The sequence below is a fragment of the Grampus griseus genome (assembly GCF_964374135.1).
Source record: "Grampus griseus genome assembly, chromosome: 10".
Classification (NCBI taxonomy): Eukaryota; Metazoa; Chordata; class Mammalia; order Artiodactyla; family Delphinidae; genus Grampus; species Grampus griseus.
Window position 1 is genome coordinate 44,424,199 of NC_139004.1, and position 19,169 is coordinate 44,443,367.

The following is a 19,169-nucleotide window of genomic DNA, read 5'->3' on the forward strand; positions in this document are numbered from 1 at the left end:
GCCTGTACTGTTTGTCACTGAGGCCCATACTCCATTTAAAAAGCTCAAAAGTTTTATAGCATCATGAAAATACAGAGAGCAAACATATACTAAATATAAGAAATCACTCACTGGTGCATTAGGGGAAGAATTTGGAGAAGTTCTAGGGATAAAGGGCAGACATCACGTATCTTGATCCTTGTGGACAAGAAAGTGATTAAGCAAAGTTAAAGGTCTTTTTTTTTTAAGCCTGCAAAGGACATGGAGATTCCTGAGGTTCTTGGTAATTATGCAACAGAAATTGAATCCAAATTGGCAGGGAATTAGTCTTTGAAGGATAAAAGAATAATAACTAGGTCCATTGACAATATGGTGTGAATATTTTGTCTGAGTTTAAGAAGAGGTCATTCTATCAGTTTCATTAAGACTTAAATATTCTATTAAAATGAAGATATTCTAAACATGTCAGACTTTAGGAAAAGAAATCCAGGAATTACAAAGAGATATTCTAAATTGCAAGTGCTTGATAACCATCCAGGGATTGAATTAATAGCCACAAAAATACGAAGTAAATATTTCTGTTGAAAATTCTCTCAAATTTATCCTAAAAGTATATAAAATGTTCAAAGTTAAAATAAAGTTGAGGCTTTGAAGTTTTGGAAATATCCTCAGTTGGCTTTGTGAGTGGGGCTAGGTGAGGGCTGGGTGCCTCAGCCTAAGGTCCTGGTGGTGTGTTCTCGGTTTTGTCCGTGGGGACCTGCTTTGATTTGCTTCTCCATGGAGGACTAGTGTCCCCTACCCCTTGTTTTTATTTTCAGAGATAATATCCAGAGACTGAATATTTTACTTACCTGGAGAAGTGAATTCTAAGTTCTAGAAAAAGGATTGAAAAGCACAGTCTTAAGGGAAAGGGTAACCTGATGACACATGACACAGATTCTCATCAATCAAAGAACCACTTTGCCTCAGACTCATCACAGATTCTGTGAATCACAGCAGAATTCTTCTAACCTTATTGAGGAAGGAGAGAGCCTGGCATGTAACACCCAGTATATTATTTCTGGGATCCAGTCAACCTGAGGATAATTATTCATCTTACTAAAACCCTTTTGTTGGCACAACATTGTAATGTAGTAGACAATACTTTGGAGTCCTACACACGGGTCAGATACCGGCTTTATCAATGATTAGCCTTGAGACATTGGTTACGGTACAGAACTTATCTAAGCCTCATTTTGTCATCTCTAGAATGGGGATAATGATGCTTTTTACTTTATACTATTATTAGGAGGATGAAATGATTTCATCAATATAAAGAACTTAGCACAGTGAGTGGCACATAATAAACTAATTGCACATAATAAACTCCTATTAGGAGGTCTTTCAGATTAAGTATGATCTTCAGTTCCCATCACAGATGGAAATAAAAGAGTGAAAAATTTCTGTAGAGTATTATACAAAAATAATGAATATCCTATGAAACTAACATCAATTCCTAGAAATAGACAATTTTAGAAGAAATAGACAATTTTAGAAGAAAACATTATTTTGAAATTCACCACTAAAACACTGTCATAAACTTCAATAAAAAATTGTGTCTGCCTTATTAAAACATTTACAGTGTTTTCCTCAGAGCCATGGATGGAGAAGTGTTAATGGCATATTGTGTGAGTTTTTCTTATATTCAGATACAGTTTATTCTTGGGAAAATATTAACTGTTTAAGTAAATTCTGCAAAAGTTAGTGACCTGAATAAAACTAATGCATACATTGAATAGAATATCCTAGTGTTTTCTTGATTTATTTAAATGGGATAAATCATGTGGTTTTTTTGAAAAATGCAATTTATATGAAAATGTAATTTCTAGATATTTAGTAGCACATTCACGGGGTAAAAAACTGTTGTCTTATATCCAAAAAAAAAGGCAATCTTACACTCTTGTGACTATTTATCAAAATGAAAGATTTTTCTGCAGGCATGATAGACAACTTGCTATTACACCCTTGGGGTTTTTCAAGATTCATATTTTGTTTCAGAAACAGGTTATTATTTCTGATTGACTGCTTTGGATTTTAAAACCAATATTGTCATTAACAAAGAAGTATAGTGAGTTATATAACCATAAACAAAATCCGGCTATACTTAAACAGCACCTCAGAGGAAGTTTCTTAAGAAATCATTTAGGTAACTTGAAATGTACTTTTTTCTCTGATGTTCTGATATGCTACATATAGATATGATTTTAATTGCCCTTGGGTGATCATTTTTAAGGGGATCACGCAACTAAATCTTAATCCCTTAATTTCTTAGGACCTCACAATGTTTCCCTTGTGGTTATCTGGTTTACCTCTTCTTTGCTAATGAACCCTAGAGAAATTCTTTTAAGAATTCCTACCTCCTCCATACGCAAGTATCTGCTGTTGGTGGTATTTTGGAAGAATCATTTGGAGACTCTGCCTCACCCAGAACCTTTTCCTTGAGAAATGTTTATCTATGTGCTTGAACACTGACAGCCATTTTTATATCAGATGATCACCAACCTCTAACAAAACCTCAGCGGAGGAGATCCTCTTTTCTGTTGCAGAAGTTCCTGAGCCCATGTCAGCTGTGTCTTCATTGGCTGAGTTTCTCATTTGGGGGAGATACTGATCCATAATCTTCTCAGAGAGAGGGAAGCCTAGTTTTCAGGGAGAGAAAAAGAATAGACAGATTATGTTCAGAGAAGCAAACTCAAATCCATGAAGTCCCCACAACTCAGAGTACTTTTGTTTCCTGACACTTTTCAGTTGCTGATGCCAGAACCTTGAGATACTCAGCTGTTTATGAGTTCCATAAACTATTCCTACATCCTTACAACACATTTTCCTTTGTTTAAGTAGCTTTTGTGAGTTTCTGCTATTTGCACTGAAGAACTTCTACTAAGAAGGAAATTCAAGTCTATGGCCTTGTGTAGGAAAAAAATGCGGTGGTCATGGTAGCAGAATTTTCCCCTATGATATTGTACAAGTCTGAATTCATACATCTCTTTAAAACATCTGAAATATTTAGGGACAAAAGGTATGAAAATCATGTGTGAGTAATTTTAAACTATTTTTTAATTGAAGTATAGCTAATTTACAATGTTGTGTAAGTTTCAGGTGTACAGCAAAGTAATTCAGTTACATCTATCCATCTCTATTCTTTGTCAGATTCTTTTCCATTACAGGTTATTACAGGATATTGAATATAGTTCCCTGTGCTATGCACTAGAACCTTGTTTTTTATCCATTTTATATATATTGGCGTGTATGTGTTAATCCCAAACTCCTAATTTATCTCTCTCTGTCTCCCCCCTTCCCCCACTATCTCCTTTGGTAACCATGTTTGTTTTCTATGTCTTTGAGTTTATTTCTGTTTTGTAAATAAGTTCACTTGTATCATTTTTTTTAGATTCCACATATAAGTGATATCATATGATATTTGTCTTTCTCTCTTCGGCTTACTTCACTCAGTATGACTATCTCTAGGTCCATCCATGTTGCTGCAAATGGCATTATTTCATTCTTTCTTACGGCTGAGTAATATTCCATTGTACATATACACCACATCTTCTTTATCCATTCATCTGCCAATGGACATTTAGATTGTTTCCATGTGTTGGCTATTGTAAATAGTGCTGCTATGAATATAGGGTTGCATGTATCTTTTTGAATTAGAATTTTTTCTGGATATATGCCCAGAAGTGGGATTGCAGGATCATGGTAACTCTTTTAAGGTTTTTAGTTTAGTTTTTTAAGGAACCTCCATACTTCTCTCCATAGTGACTGCACCGATTTACATTATTTACAAAATCAACTCAAAATGGATTAAAGACCTAAATGTAAGACTGGATACTATAAAACTCCTAGAGGAAAGCATAGGCAGAACACTCTTTGATAGAAATCACAGCAATATTTTTTTGGATCCATCTTCTACAGTAATGGAAATAAAAACAAAAAATGGGACTTAATTAAACTTAAAAGCATTTGCCAGCAAAGGAAACCATAAACAAAATGAAAAGACAACCTATGGACTGGGAGAAAATATTTACAAATGATGTCACCAACAAGGAATCAATTTCCAAAATATACAAATAGCTCATACAGCTTAACATATATTGGGCGGGCCAAAAAGTTCGTTCGGGTCTTTCTATGTTACGAAAAACCCAAACCAACTTTTTGGCCAACTCAATACATAAAAAAAGAAAATTAAAAAATGAGCAGAAGACCTAAATAGACATTTCTCCAAAGAAGATATACAGATGGCCAACAGGCACATGTAAAGATGCTCAATATCATTAATTATTAGAGAACTGCAAATCAAAACTACAATGAAATATTACTTCACACCAGTCAGAATGGCCGTCATCAAAAAGTCTACAAATAATAAATGTTGGAGAGGGTGTGGAGAAAAAGGAATGCTCCTACACTGTTGGTGGGAATGTAAACATGTGTGCATAATTTTAGGAATTCCTGATCATTGACAAAAAGTGAAGCATGATATTTCATAGACCAGGAAAGATTTGTCAACTTCCTTGTAAAAATTTATGGAAAGAGTTTATAAAGAACAAAAGAGAAAACTACACAGGAATATCCGAGAGTAATTTACATATTTTTCTTCTGAGTTTATAATCTTATTTTTTCATGTAAGGTGTGACTCCACTGCACATATTATCAGAGAGAATTTAAGTAATTTTCTTAAAGTCACAGTAGCTGTGTGTCAGAACTCAGATCAATTCCAACATACATGTCTTCAGCTACTTTGCTATTCTACCTTGGAAGGTGATCCTAAAATTTGAAGGGTTGCCATGCAGGTTAATTCCTGGAAGCACATTTTTCAATTAGGGATATATACAAAGGAAAGATATGAATAAAGAAAGCTTCTGATATTCCTTATCCACATCCCTTGCTCCTTTTAGATATTCATCCTCTACCCCACTCTGCCTTTTCCTAATCTCAGGCCTACTAGAGAGTAAATTACTTGGATGTTACCTTTATTTAGTAGCATGTAACTACCAGCCAGCCATCTTTACTGCACCTGCCTGGATTTTTCTTGTGATTCTGTAGGACTAGGAGTTATATTTGAGTTATCAAAAAGCAGGAGAGTGGCACTAAAAATCCTCCAAAGAAAAGAGGTTTCTACTGTAAGGTATTTCTTTCTTTATATATGGTATGAGCTAATGGCTTTAAATATTGCTGTGGATGAATGACCACATTTGTCAGCTCCCACAATTTAAAATTGGGCCCTACAGAGCCAATAGTTCTTATTACTTTGAATAAAGCTGATAGCATGTGGCAATTCCAGTATAATTTTATTTTAAATGTGTTTAGGAGGCTACCTATAGTTGACAATGACAAATGAGCACAGTTTAAGGCTATTTTCATAGGCATTGATCCATGCTAGAAAGACCAACATAGTTCTTATTGCAATATGTTGTGAGTCTGGGAAACAATGGACAAATTTATGATGAGTCAGTTACCTGACTCCTGCAAAATACAGCATTAGCCCTTTTGAGAATGAATCTAAGAATAAACACTATAGCTACTATAATGACTAAAAACATCTCTGATAGAATCACCACAGTTTTCTTCACTAAGAGAAATTCCATGCCACGCAATTTGGGGGTCACACTGTGGTGCCAGAGATTGGTTTAGAGGGAGAGATAACAAGCAAGTTGCTTCCCTTAGTCTAGCAGGAAAAAGGAACAACTTTAGGAATAATTGATAGTGAAGGGATGAGGGAGATAAAAAGAGATGGACTGGGAAGAATTTAATGACTCTTTGTAGCTTTACATCTGTCACAGTTTTTGTGCTACATTAAAGTTTCATTATTTTCACATTTCGTGTTTTCATATTTTTCCATCCCCTTCTTTCTGCTAAATTTACCAAGTAACACAATGGAGATAATGGAGAGCTATTTCTGCAAATGTCATCGAATGTTACTGGAAATGAATAAAGTGTTTCACTGATGCAGTTCCCTCAAAATACATTTTCAATTAGCAGCAGAGGATTTGTGTACAAAAAATGCTCTTTAAAAAATTACAGAAAAAATAGACCATGTTATGAAAAAATGGAAGCCTAAAACCATGAATATTTGTATCTTTGTTAAATTTCAATGGGTCAAATGGTTGTGTCAACCTACTTTTACAAAACTTCTTTCCTTGTAATATTTAGTGTTTATCTAGAAATACACTCTACCCCTTATCTCCTTGAACTTTCACTTGTCACAGGCTACATTTTCATAAGTTCTGTTAATTTCACCAATAAGTTAAAGGTATTTTATGTGTGAATACCTGAGGGCATTGATTAAACTTATTTTTTCAATCCTGTATTATAATAATTACTATTTTTGAGTAATTCTTCATTCAGAGTAAAGAATCCATGATTCTATTGGGTTGGCCAAAAAGTTCGTTCAGGTTTTTCCGTGAGATGTTACAGAAAAACCCAAGCAAACTTTTTGGCCAACCCAAAATTTTTGTCTCCATGACTGAATTGTTATGCAGCCTCTTTTGATACTTTAGTAGACTACAGTGGAAGAGAAAAGATTCCAGTAGTTTGCCCTAAGCCTGTTGCATTCCATGATGTGTAGGGGAGGGCTGGACCTTGAGACACAACTCCTTCAACCAAAACTGAACTGCTGGTCAGTGCTGCAAATGGACACAGTGAGGGTAGAAATTCACATCTTCATTTGCCATATAATTCTCTCACTGCCTCTACTGCAATGTCCCCTCACACTCAAGAGTTCCAAGTCAGGAGGACTGAGCATCTTCAGGTGGATAGAGTCTATATTATGCATCTTTTCTCTCTCCTCCTGTCTGGTATAGGGAATATGCCCATTCAATGTTACATGTGTTAATGAATACCATGTTTTAAATTCAACTCTGTTTGCTTGTCCTCATGCAAAAAATATCTAAAATAGCACCAACCACATAGTGTGCATGTCTTTGCTAGTAATGTGTAAGAAGTCCTGATTCCACTACCATTTGTGAAACTGGACTCCTGCTCAGATGGGTCATGAACCCAGCCAAAACTCAGATTGGGACTAGAATCAGGACCCCTAAGTTAGGAGGGGACTTGAACCCACTGTCTTTTAATTGAAACCATTCACCTGGGGTCAGGACTTACTGAAGCTCAGGTTCTTTTGTCTCAACACAGAAAGAATTCAGCATGAGGCAAAGTAGCAGGCAAAGAGTTTATTAGCATAGGACTCTTGTGAGAGATACAAGTGGGCAGGTAAGGGGGTGCACTCCCAGGAACAAAGAAGGCTACATTTTTGAAATCAAAGGAAAAGGGGAGAGGGGAGAAGACCACTTTCTTCCTTATTTTTGGGTAGATGTCAAGGGCTTACATCATTACTTCCTCCTCTGACCCTATATGGTCTTACTGGGTCTAACTGCCATGGCACTATTTAAATCATATGTATATTAGCAGAAGGGTGGTAACATATACTAAAGTATGTTAATTCATCTCAGATTTCAGTATAATGTCCCTTTTCCCCAGTTTCTTTCCCCTTTCACCTATGTCCCTGTCTTGGCTACATGCAGAAATGTTACTCTTCAAGGACTGTTAACTCCCTGACATCATATAACAAGATTCAGACCCCATATCAATTGTCTGTGTTTTAACTATCAGGGTTTGTGGCTTGAGTGTGCCTGGAGTTTGAATGTACCTGGTCTTCCTTCAAGGTAGGGTATATTGTTGCTAAGTTACTGGATTCTCTTCTTCAGTGGTCATTACCTTACAGTAGTCTCCCAAACTCCCTTAAAATTCCCACTCTGTCTTTAATCCCCTGGTGGGATTTTTAAACTATTTAATTATCCTACTCTCTCCCTATCATTTGCATTACTGAACTACATTCATGTGTCTTCCTTACTTATCCATGTGTTTTGCAGTGAGAGATGGACATTCAGTCTCATGGAGCTAAATACTGGAAAAAGCCATGATATTCTGACTGGGAATTGAACTTATCCCCCTCACGAAATATGGTTGAATTAATGTCATTTCTGTTTAGTATATTAGCTCATTCTCTCATTTTTTGCACTGCAATGATGTTTTGTAATAAGCAATATTAAATTTTAACACCCAGTCTGCCCCCCTTGAGAAAAACTAAGTTGTACGTGCTGCATTTATGATTATAGGTGAGCAAATCAAAGAACAACTAAGCTGAGAATGCTTTCACTGACTTTTATTTTATGTTTCATGTTACATGATGTGAGGAGTGTTATGTAATATCAACAGTTTACTGTATTCACATACTGTCACTCATTCAGTAAACATTTATTATAACATTTCTTTTTGCCACTTAAGTTCTGTGCTAGATGATAAAACCACTGCTAGAGCTGCTAAGTTTGCAGTGCACCTGTGGCTATCACCTGCATGTATAATGGTCACAATCGTGTGTTTCTATACTTGAACTTTCTAGGAAGCTCTTGTAAAAGAGAAAAACATGGGTTGGTGCTAGAAAACCTGGGTTCAAATCCAACCTCTGACTCTTTGTAGCTTTATGGTTTTGATTAAATCCTTTTTCTTCTTGAGCCTCAATTTCCTCTTGTGTCAAAAACAAACATGCTTGTCCTAGGGTTGTGTGAGATAATGCACAAAAAGCATCTGTAAACTTTAGAGAGGTTCCCAGATTTAAAATATTGGAATTATTATAAAATGTGTAGGCAGTTACAATTAAGGAGCAAATGAAAAGCATTTTCCATGAGAACATCCTGCCTAGCAGCAAAGACCTTGCCAGGATGTCTCACCCAGGGCTCCTTTGGAAGTACACTCTGATCCATGATTGGCAGTAGCATGCTTGGAGCCCTCCATGGCCCTGCTTCAGTGCTGTGTTCCACACAGCTTGCTCTTTGTAAATTAAACTGAGCCAAGAGTGTCAGCATTTATTAGATCGGACTCTGGGACAAGCATGGAACTGTGAAAGCAAAAAAGAATTTCACATTTGTGCAAGGTTATTGAAAATACATAGGCTTTGAAGTTTACATATCTTGCCTTCTTGTACATTACAATTTAAAATAGGCATCCTACTCAAACAAGGAATATGCAAAAGAAATGTCCAGCTTTGCTAATGCTAACCGGCATGTGGGTCTTTCAGTGCCATTGGAGCATTTAGATTTTTATCCCCAAGAGGCCTGCATTCTGCACTCAGCTGAAACCAGTGGAAAAGGATCTCAGAGATAACAGTATCATAGCCCAAATGTCTAGAGTCATTTTCATCTGGATGATGCATTTTACTTTCTGTACTTTTTAAATGGAAAGGAATAAAAGAGCCTTGTTTCTCTCCCACCCCCCAATTGAGTAGCACAGCCTACATCTTGAAAAGCTATCAACAGACTCCCATTTCTTTGATATATTTAACCAGAAGGGGCTCGGGATGATGAGTGATCATATACAGACACTTTTAAATGTGGGAGTTAATGGAAGTGAGAATAAAAGGAGAAATTATTCTTACTCTTTACTGTGCCTCCCAGTGAAAAGATTTTTGGCCTTTTCTGGAGGAAACCTGCCTGATTCACCTGCCTGGTGATTACTGATGAAGCCTGACTTACATCTTTACACACCAGCATTAAAGGGTCCTGGTTTTTCTTTATCTTTGAGAATACTTCCTTCCTTGAGTCATTAGAATCAGCTCTAAGACAGCTTTCTCCCACTCGACTTCAAATGCGAGAACAGTCAATTTTAAGGAGCGTGTGTAGAAATAAATTGTACTTTGGTGCTTCTCTAATAATCAAAGAAAAATATGGGCTATTTCCTTGGAATTAGAGACAGACATGCTCACATTTACCAAATATTTATATGGAACCAAATGTTTCTTAAACAGATTAAGACTAGTTAGTGACATACCAGCCTAGCCCAGTGTGTCTGAAGTTATGGCTGGGGACTCCTGTGTTGTCACCTGGTGAAGGCATTGCCACCAGCTACACGTTTGCTGTCAACAGCTCCAATTTGTACACATTTCCATCCTTATTCTTCAAAATTTTTGTTGAATATATAAAGTTTATTTTTAAGAATAGTAAACAGATTGCAGTTTACTCCCATTTCTTTGATTAACTAAACCAGAAGGGGCTCATGATGATGAGTGATCATTTACAGACAGTTTTAAATGAGGGAGTTAATGGAAGTGAGAATAAAAGGAGAAATTATTCTTACTCTTTACTGTGCTTTAAAGTTAAAAGATTTTTGGCCTTGTCTGAAGGAAACCTGCTTCATTCACCTGCCTGGGGATTATCAACGAAGCCTGACTTACATCTTTACTTACAGTCAAAAATTATAATGCGGGCTTCCCTGGTGGCACAGTGGTTGAGAGTCCACCTGCTGATGCAGGGGACAGGGGTTCGTGCCCCGGTCCGGGAAGATCCCACATGCCACGGAGCGGCTGCGCCCGTGAGTCATGGCCGCTGAGCCTGCGTGTCCGGAGCCCGTGCTCCGCAACGGGAGAGGCCACAACAGTGAGAGGCCCGCGTACCGCAAAAACAAAAACAAAAAACTATAATGAATGATTGGATACGCACTGAAAGACATTAAAAAAGAAAAAACACTTTTAAACCATAGATATACACACTACATAATTATTACAATTTTTGCTTAATTTTAACATAAATTAATTTCAGACAATTCTCGTACATATAGTTTCCTGCCTTACATAGGTCAGACATAAGATCGGTGCTTTTCAATGTTTCTAATTTTCAAAGTGGTTAAAATTTTATGTTTCATTGTAACAATTTTTAGCTATTCAGCCTATTTATAACAACCAAGGAGAGAAACAGAATGGATCTTATGAAAAGACATTCATTAATGGGCAAGTATACGGGGATTAGAAAAGTCTGTCTGAATCAGAAGGCAGGGATGACATTTAGTACCCAAGTCCGCTTCCAGACAAAATTAGCTAAGGCTGCAGTGAGGTTAAAGTCTGCTGGTTGCAAAATTGGAAATTGGTTTCCTGGGGCTCTCTGTAAACTCTTCATTACTTTACTCAATCATGGTTCATTAGCAAGTTAACAGACAGAAGACCAGTGTAGGTTGGGATGTATGTGGAGCCAATCCTTCCATCTCCTTGAGCATCACTTAAAACTTGAATGTCACAGCAGATTAGACATTACATTGAGCTGTATTTTCATACAATGCTGTACACGGTCATCCCACAAATCACATCCACTCAACCTCTAAATATTGTTAAGTGTTTTTGTTTTATCATGCATTTCACAGGTCAGAATAGGTTTTAATTACAAGAGACTCTGATGGAACAAATAAGAAATCTCAAAAGTCAGCTAAAAAAGAAAACTTGGAAAAACTCAGTTAAGAGGTCTGACGAAAGTAGATTTAATTGTTCCCATTAACTTGAATCTAGTTCACTGGAGGGGAAAAAATCCATAGAGACATTAGAGCATTTAAATGTGCTTCTGAAAATGTTTGGACAAACTGTAGCCTTGGCTCATGAAACAGTTTTGCTCAACCTAAGCAAATGTTTTTGACTCTCAGACCAAAAAATTCATTTTATGCAGTTCATATTGCAAGAAGGTATTTTTGTAGTCTTGTGACTCATGAAAAACACACTGTCTAGGGAATGTTACATAATTCCCTAGGACCCACTACCAGTTAAGTTGTATTTCTGTTTTGGCCTGGTAGGCATTATATTACTCAGAGGGTCTGTTATTAGTTGCTGTCTAAAGTATCCATTACTCATATATTATGTGTATTTCATACTATAGAGTGTTTCATATTCAGGGAGTAAGCCTGACTGTTAGTTGAAATAAAGTGGGATGGATGTTCAGTTTAAGGAGGATTGGGTTTACCAGACAAGGATGCCCACTCTCATCACTTTTATTCAACATAGTACTGGAAGTCCTAGCCAGAGCAATTAGGCAATACAAATAAATAAAAGGCATCCAAATTGTAAAGGAAGGAGTAAAACTGTCTCTATTCACAGATGGCACAATATTACATATAGAAAACCCTAGGCTCTACAAAAAATGTTAGAAGTAGTAAATGAATTCAGTAAAGTTGAAGGATACAAAATTAATATACTAAAATCACTTGTGTTTCTAGACACTAATACCAAACTATAGTACAGAAATTAAGAAACCGATCCTATTTATAACTGCATCAAAAAAAATAGAATAAATAGGAACAAAAAACTAAGGAGATGAAAGATCTGTACACTGAAAACTATAAGACATTGATGAAAGAAATTGAGAAAGACAAAAATAAATGGAAAGATATTTTGTGTTCATGTACTGGAAGAATGAATATTGTTAAAATGTCCATACTCCCCAAAGCAATCTACAGGTTCAGTGTAATCACTTTCAAAATTCCAATAGCATTTTTCACAGAACTAGAACAAACAATCCTAAAATTTGTACAGAGCAACAAAAGACCCTGAATAGCCAAAGAAACCTTGAGAAAAAACAATAAAGTAGAAGCATTATGCTTCCTCATTTCAAATTATATTATAAAGCTATAGTATTCAAAACTGGCCCCAAAACAGACACATAGATAAAGGGAACAGAATAAAGTGGGCAGAAATAAACCTAAGCATATATAGTCAATTTATGACAAAATAGCCAAGACTATACAATGGGGAAAAGATAGAGTCTTCAATAAAGGATGTTGGGAAAACTGGGTAACCACATGCAAAAGAATGAACCTGGACCCCTATCTTACATCACACAAAAATTAGCTCCAATGGATTAAAGACTTGAATATAAGACTTGAAACCATAAAACTCCTAGAAGAAAACACAAGCTCCTTGACATCAGTCTTGGAGGTGATCCTTTGGACATGATACCAAAACCAAAAGCAACAAAAGCAAAAATTGACAAGTGGGGCTACATCAAACTAAAAAACTAGTGCATGACAAGGGAATCCATCAACAAAATGAAAAGGCAACTTACTGACTGGGAGAAATATTTTCAAATCATATATTTAATAAGGGGTTAATATCCAAAATTTATAATAACTCATATAAGTCAATAGCAAAAAAAAAAAAAAAAAAAAAAAGAAAAGAAAGGAAAAAAAAAAAGAAAAGAAAGAAAAAAACCCCAAACCACACAAAAACCACAAAAAAAACCCAACAAAAAAACAAGCAATCTGATTGAAACATGGGCAGAGGATCTGAATAGACATTTTCCAAGGAAGTTGTACTGATGGCCAACAGGTACATGAAAAGGTATGTAACATTACTGATCATCAGGTATATTGAAATCAAAACCACAATGAGATATCGCCTCACACCTGTCAGAATGACTATCATCAAAAAGACAAGAGATAACACGTGTTGACGAATATGTAGAGAAAAGGGAGTCCTTGTGCACTGTTGGTGAGAATGTAAATTGGTGCATCCATTATGGGAAACACTATGCCTCAGAAAATTAAAAATAGAGCTACCATATTACCTAGCAGTCATACTTCTGGGTATATGTCTAAATGAAATGAAAACAGGTTATCAAAGAAATTCTGTACATGTTCATTGCAGCATTATTCACAATAGCTAAAATATGGAAATAAGTGTCTATCAGTGGATGGATGAATAAAGAAGATGTGGTATATATATATGATGGAATATTATTAAACCATGAGAAAGAAGGAATTCCTGCCATTAGTGAAAAATAGATGGACCTTGAGGCCATGATGCTAAGTGAAATAAGTCAGAAAGAGAAAGACAAATACTACATGGTGTTAATTATGTGTGGACTCTTAAAAAAATTCAAACTTGTAGAAACAGTAGAAGAGTGGTTTCCAGGGGCTGGTGGGTGGGGGAAATATGGACAGGTTGGTAAAAGGATAAAAATTTTCAGCTATAAGATGAATAAGGGCTGAGGATTTAATGTAAAATATGGTGACTGTAGTTGATAATACTGTATTATATGATTGAAATTTGCTAGGAGAGAGCTTAAATGCTTTCACCAAAAAAACCCAAAAGATAAATATGTGACATCATGGACGTGGTAATTTACTAGATGTGGGAATTCTTTCATAATGTATGTGTGTATCAGATCACCACAATGTACACTTTAAATATTTTACAACTTTATTCATTAAAAACAAAAAAGAATTGTGTTTGCTAGAAAGAGAAAAAACAAAACCTACGGGTGGCTTGAATATTTTTTTTTTAAAGGTCAGTCTGCAATAGTAAGAAACAAAACAGAAGTGATATTCTATTTAACACTTACTTTTTACATAGGAGGAAGAAACATGACAGTGATTTATCCTGGCTTAACTTCTGTCCTTTGATACAGGAGTTGCCATTTTATCCCCACTTTCTTTTCTGTTCTAGTTTTCTTGCATTTATTTAACAATTTCTAGGCCAGCCTTCCCTGCATCATTTTCTCATTTGTTTTCATATAAAAGTAGACTCTTATGAAATGCACTCTTCCTGCCAACAGGTGAGGACCCAGCTGTCTGATCATAACACTTTAGTGCTGCCCAAATGTATTGATTGGAATGAGAGGTTCACCACGATTTTCAAACCCCTAATAAAGTTTGATTCAATAATAGACAGTTGACCCATATTTATTTATATTTAGGCTACAGTATTTCATTACCATTTTTTCTTTCTTGACACCAGAAAAAAAAAAAAAAGGATTAAACAGGTCTGTTGGTAGAAAATTACTCTACAGAGAAATCTTGTTGTAAGGTAAAAATCACTCCATCCTCAGACTCCAGAAAATTAGACTGATTCTGGTTTAAATTACAGAGTACAGATTTGGCCCAGAAAGTGTCCATGTTTGGAAGAGAGTTGTTTGTCTGAAAGCCTGTGGACTAACTTGGGCTGTCAGGCCTCTTCTGGACACACAGGCACCCCACTGTACTGGCCTCAAATTAGTCCCGGTTCTGGGATAGTGACACCGACTCAAGAGAGAGGGAGGTTTGAACTGGTCTCAGAACCTGCACTTTTGGAGGTACTTTCTTTATTTTGTTAGGCCTTAACTCTCAGAAAGACACAACACCATGCAGTGACATTCTGTCCTTTTCTTTTTTTTCAGTCTTACCCATGCATAACTCTCAACTGTCCTGTTTTCCTTCATACTCTCTTTCCCAGAGGGAATTCAACAGCACTGTAGTGTGACTTGAAAATATTCCCCAATAGTAAAATAAACAAAACTATTATAAAAAAATCTCTCTTGCATAAGTCAAACTGAGCTTTTAAAGTGTATGCCTTTGGCACTATCATTTTAGATCATAAACTCTTTGCAAGCCAGGGTGATGTAAGATTTGATTAATTTTGTCCAATGCCATGTGATTAAATCTTAATATATATTGACTATTTTTGCCCATTAACATAATCTGTTTATTTCAATGTATTATTTTCCTACTTATTTCCTTAATGTACTTACTATATACAATAGGCAGCAGGAAGAGTAGGCATAGGAGTCAACAGGAAAACATTTTTTCTTGTACTTATTTTTTGGAGAATTATGATTAATATCATTATTTGCCATCTCCTTTTTCATTCTAAGATACAAATATTTTCTCCTTTAACAAAGATATTACTCCATTATTTCCAGCAGGATTCTTTTTCAGGTTGCCTTTTTGTTATTAACTACTCCATTTATAATCATCTCAAGAAATATCATTCCTCTCCTGTTCAGAAGTGCAGCCCTTACCTTACATCTCAGTACCTGAGGGAGTTGAAGGGTGTGAATGCCATTGCTCTGAAGATTCTGGAGGTGATAAATTTATCAGTGAGCACGTCCTCTGTTTGTGGGGCTGAGCCACACTTTGATGGACTTGGACAGACTTTCTTCAGTGACACCCAACCTGCAGAGAAATATTTTAGTCTTGTTCCCTTAGAAGAGCCACCTAAAGAAAGAATTAATCACCTTCCAAATCAAATGCAAAACTTTCAATTAACAAGGCTAAAGAAAAGGAAATTTTAAGTGCTCTATCCTGAGTAGGAAAGTGAGCGAGGCATGGAGCTAGTCAAACCCATTGCATGGGAATTTGTAATAACAATCTATTTCAAAGAGAAGAATCCAGCTGGCATTCAGAATAAAGCCTGGACTGGAATCCTCAGGATGGGATGAAGAATAGAGTGAGAAATTCTTCATATACAGTCTTCCCAGGATGAGATGCAAAATGGGATGAGAAACTCATTGTATATAGCATTCTTTCTTTATTTATTTTAAGAGAGCCTGTATCTCAAGTTGCTTATGGTCTAAAGCACTGAGTTTTATCATAATTCCTGAACTTTCTGAGTCTTATAAGTGCTTTTTTCTCATCTGTAGTAGTTGGACATCTGTTGTTGTTTCAGCCCCCTCATGACAGGGGAGCACTCCCTGCAGAAGGTTCAGGACAGCCCGTTGTGTCTGGAGAGCTCTCTCGGAATGAGGAAGGGGTACTGAAGGCTCAGAGGCAGAAACAGAGTAGAGGGAGAATGAAGCCTGGTGAAGAAGGTGTGTGGAGAAGGTAGTGGATAGGAGGTGGAGGTGGGTCTCTGGTACAAGGTCAGTTTCAGACAGAAGATTAGAACTAAGGATCACAGACCATGGACTTGGACTAGGGTGGCCAGTGGAGGATTGCAGAGAGCAGGACTGGGGCTGAAGAACTGAGTTCTGAGCTTGGTCCTGTCACTAGTGTGTGTGTCATTTGTGTGACTTTAGGCATATTCTTTTTTAAAAATATTATTTATTTATTTATTTTTGGCTGCATAGGGTCTTTGTTGCTGCACATGGGCTTTCTCTAGTTGCGTCGAGTGGGGGCTACTCTTCATTGTGGTGCACGGGCTTCTCATTGCGGTGGCTTCTCTTGTTGCGGAGCACGGGCTCTAGGCGCGAGGGCTTCAGTAGTTGTGGTTTGCGGCCTCTAGAACGCAGGCTCAGTAGTTGTGGCACACGGGCTTAGCTGCTCCGCGTCATGTGGGATCTTCTTAGAGCAGGGCTCGAACCTATGCCCCCTGCATTGGCAGGCGGATTCTTAACCACTGCACCACTAGGGAAGTCCTAGGCATATTCTTTAACTTTACTGATTCTTAGTTTTGTCATCTGTAAAATGAATGAAATCACTAAGTTCCATTACAGTTTTAAGATTGGTGGTTCTATGGTATGTCTTATTTGGAGTCATCATACTGTCAAAAGGAATGAGGCTGCTTAGAGAACATTAGAATTAAGTTGAAAATGAACACACTAGATCACTCTTTTTGACACTGATGGTTAGTTAGCAATTTAACAACCGTACTTAGCAAATGAATTCATGAGAAAGATAAGGAGAACATTCACTGAATACACTCTATTAAGAAACATTTCTGTTTTATGTACTGACAGTAACAATAGATTAGAAAAGTTAAACAAGTAACTTGTGTATTTAAAAAATATTTAACAAAGGAATGTACTCTTTTTAGATTTTTTTGCTTACTATTTTTAAAAAGCTGTTACACATAAACAACAACGCTTATAACAAAAGCAATAAAAACTTTTCATTTTAGTTTTATTCACAAAGGAAATTATATTCAAATCATACTAAAATTCTATTGAAAGTGGATATGGTGCATGTTCTCCCCCTCCCCTGCCCCAGAAGGCATGTGTCACAATGCAGATTTTACCTAGATACAGATCTCCTAGGCACTTTAACAAAATAAGAATAGAGAGAAAAACAAGAATTAGAGAAAAAAATTGAAACCAACTTGTACTATACAGCACTGAGGTGGCAGAAACATCTCTACTACAGCTTAATCCTCGTGACAAGCCCAAAACTCTACAATAACGGCTGGCACTGTCTGATGAAATTGCCAAGGAGCACGATGCCACAGCTGGGAACATTATCCTTGTGTTTCAGATGAAATTGATACAGCAAATGGCACTCCATCATTAACTCCTTGGTATCCGTATTGGGCTTTCTACAAAAAATTGAAATCTCTTATCAAGGGTAAGTTTCAAAGGGTAACAGGGAGAGATGGATGACAAGGATAACCATTTTATTAGAAAAAGAAATTGAAGAAGAGACTGTAAATATTGCTCAAAGAAGGAAAAATAGCAAATAAGAAGTGATTTTTAAATGACAAACTATAGAGGGATAGAGGAGTTGTAATAGCGTCAGGTTGATGAATGCTCTAAAATGGCAGGACTATTTATATTTTCTCTAAAGTAGGTGGTAGTATTTTTGCCAGAGACAATGAGGAAAACAATAGGGAGTATATTTAAAATAAAAAGATGGTGAAGAATAACCATGATGAGATTCTAAATAATCCATAAATGTTAACTGAACATATACAATGTGTGTGACCCTGTGTTAACAACTGCATGATAGTATTGTCTATATACAATGTATAAGTATATTGTATAGTTTATGTACAACATGTAAGACCCTGTGTGAAGAACTGCACAGTTTGAGTCTATAGGTCTATAGTACAATCGTGTCTATAAATATAGTACAGTCCATGTGGTAGACAGAACTGTACCCTCCGTGCTCCATGATATCCAACTCAAATTCTCAGAACTTGTGAATATAAGTAAGTCCCTTACATTGCAAAAGGGTCTTTGCAGATGTGGTTAAGGGTATGGAATTTGAGAGGGGGAGTTATCCTGAATTATTTGGGTGGGTCCAGTCTAATTACATCAGTACTTAAAAGCAGACAGCTTCTCTGGCTGGGTGAGAAGGATGAGATAGAAGTAGAGTCTGAAGCATGAGAGGGATTCAGCTCATGAAGGCTGGGTTTGAAGTTGGAGGAAGGAGGCCATGAGTTTAGGAATGTGGGGGCCTCTGGGAGCTGGGATCTCAGTCCTACACTTTTACTTTGTCAGTGAGCTGTCTTCTCTCTTTTAGAAATAGAAAAAAATATAATCGAGTAGAAATAATTCAGTTGAAGGGCTAGAAAATCAAGTTGGAAGAATTATCTCCAAAAGTAAAGCAAAAAAAAAAAAAAAAAAAGGACAAAGACAGTAAAAGCGAAATAAAACAGATCACAGAGAAAATACCCAGGTTATCTTTTCTATAACCAATAGGGATCCAGAAAGAGGTAATGGAGAAAATAAGCCCACTAGATTTTATTCATACATCTATTCCTGAAAGCTGATAACCAGTAAACAGTGACTACAGTATTTAGACTGTAAATATTTTTCATTGGAGAACCATTTCTTTCCTAAAATAACTCATGTCCTAACTCTTGAAGAATAATATTGCTAGTAGGGAGGTGAAATGAGCCTTTGTCACATTCTCAAGGTCTTTTATTTCATTTA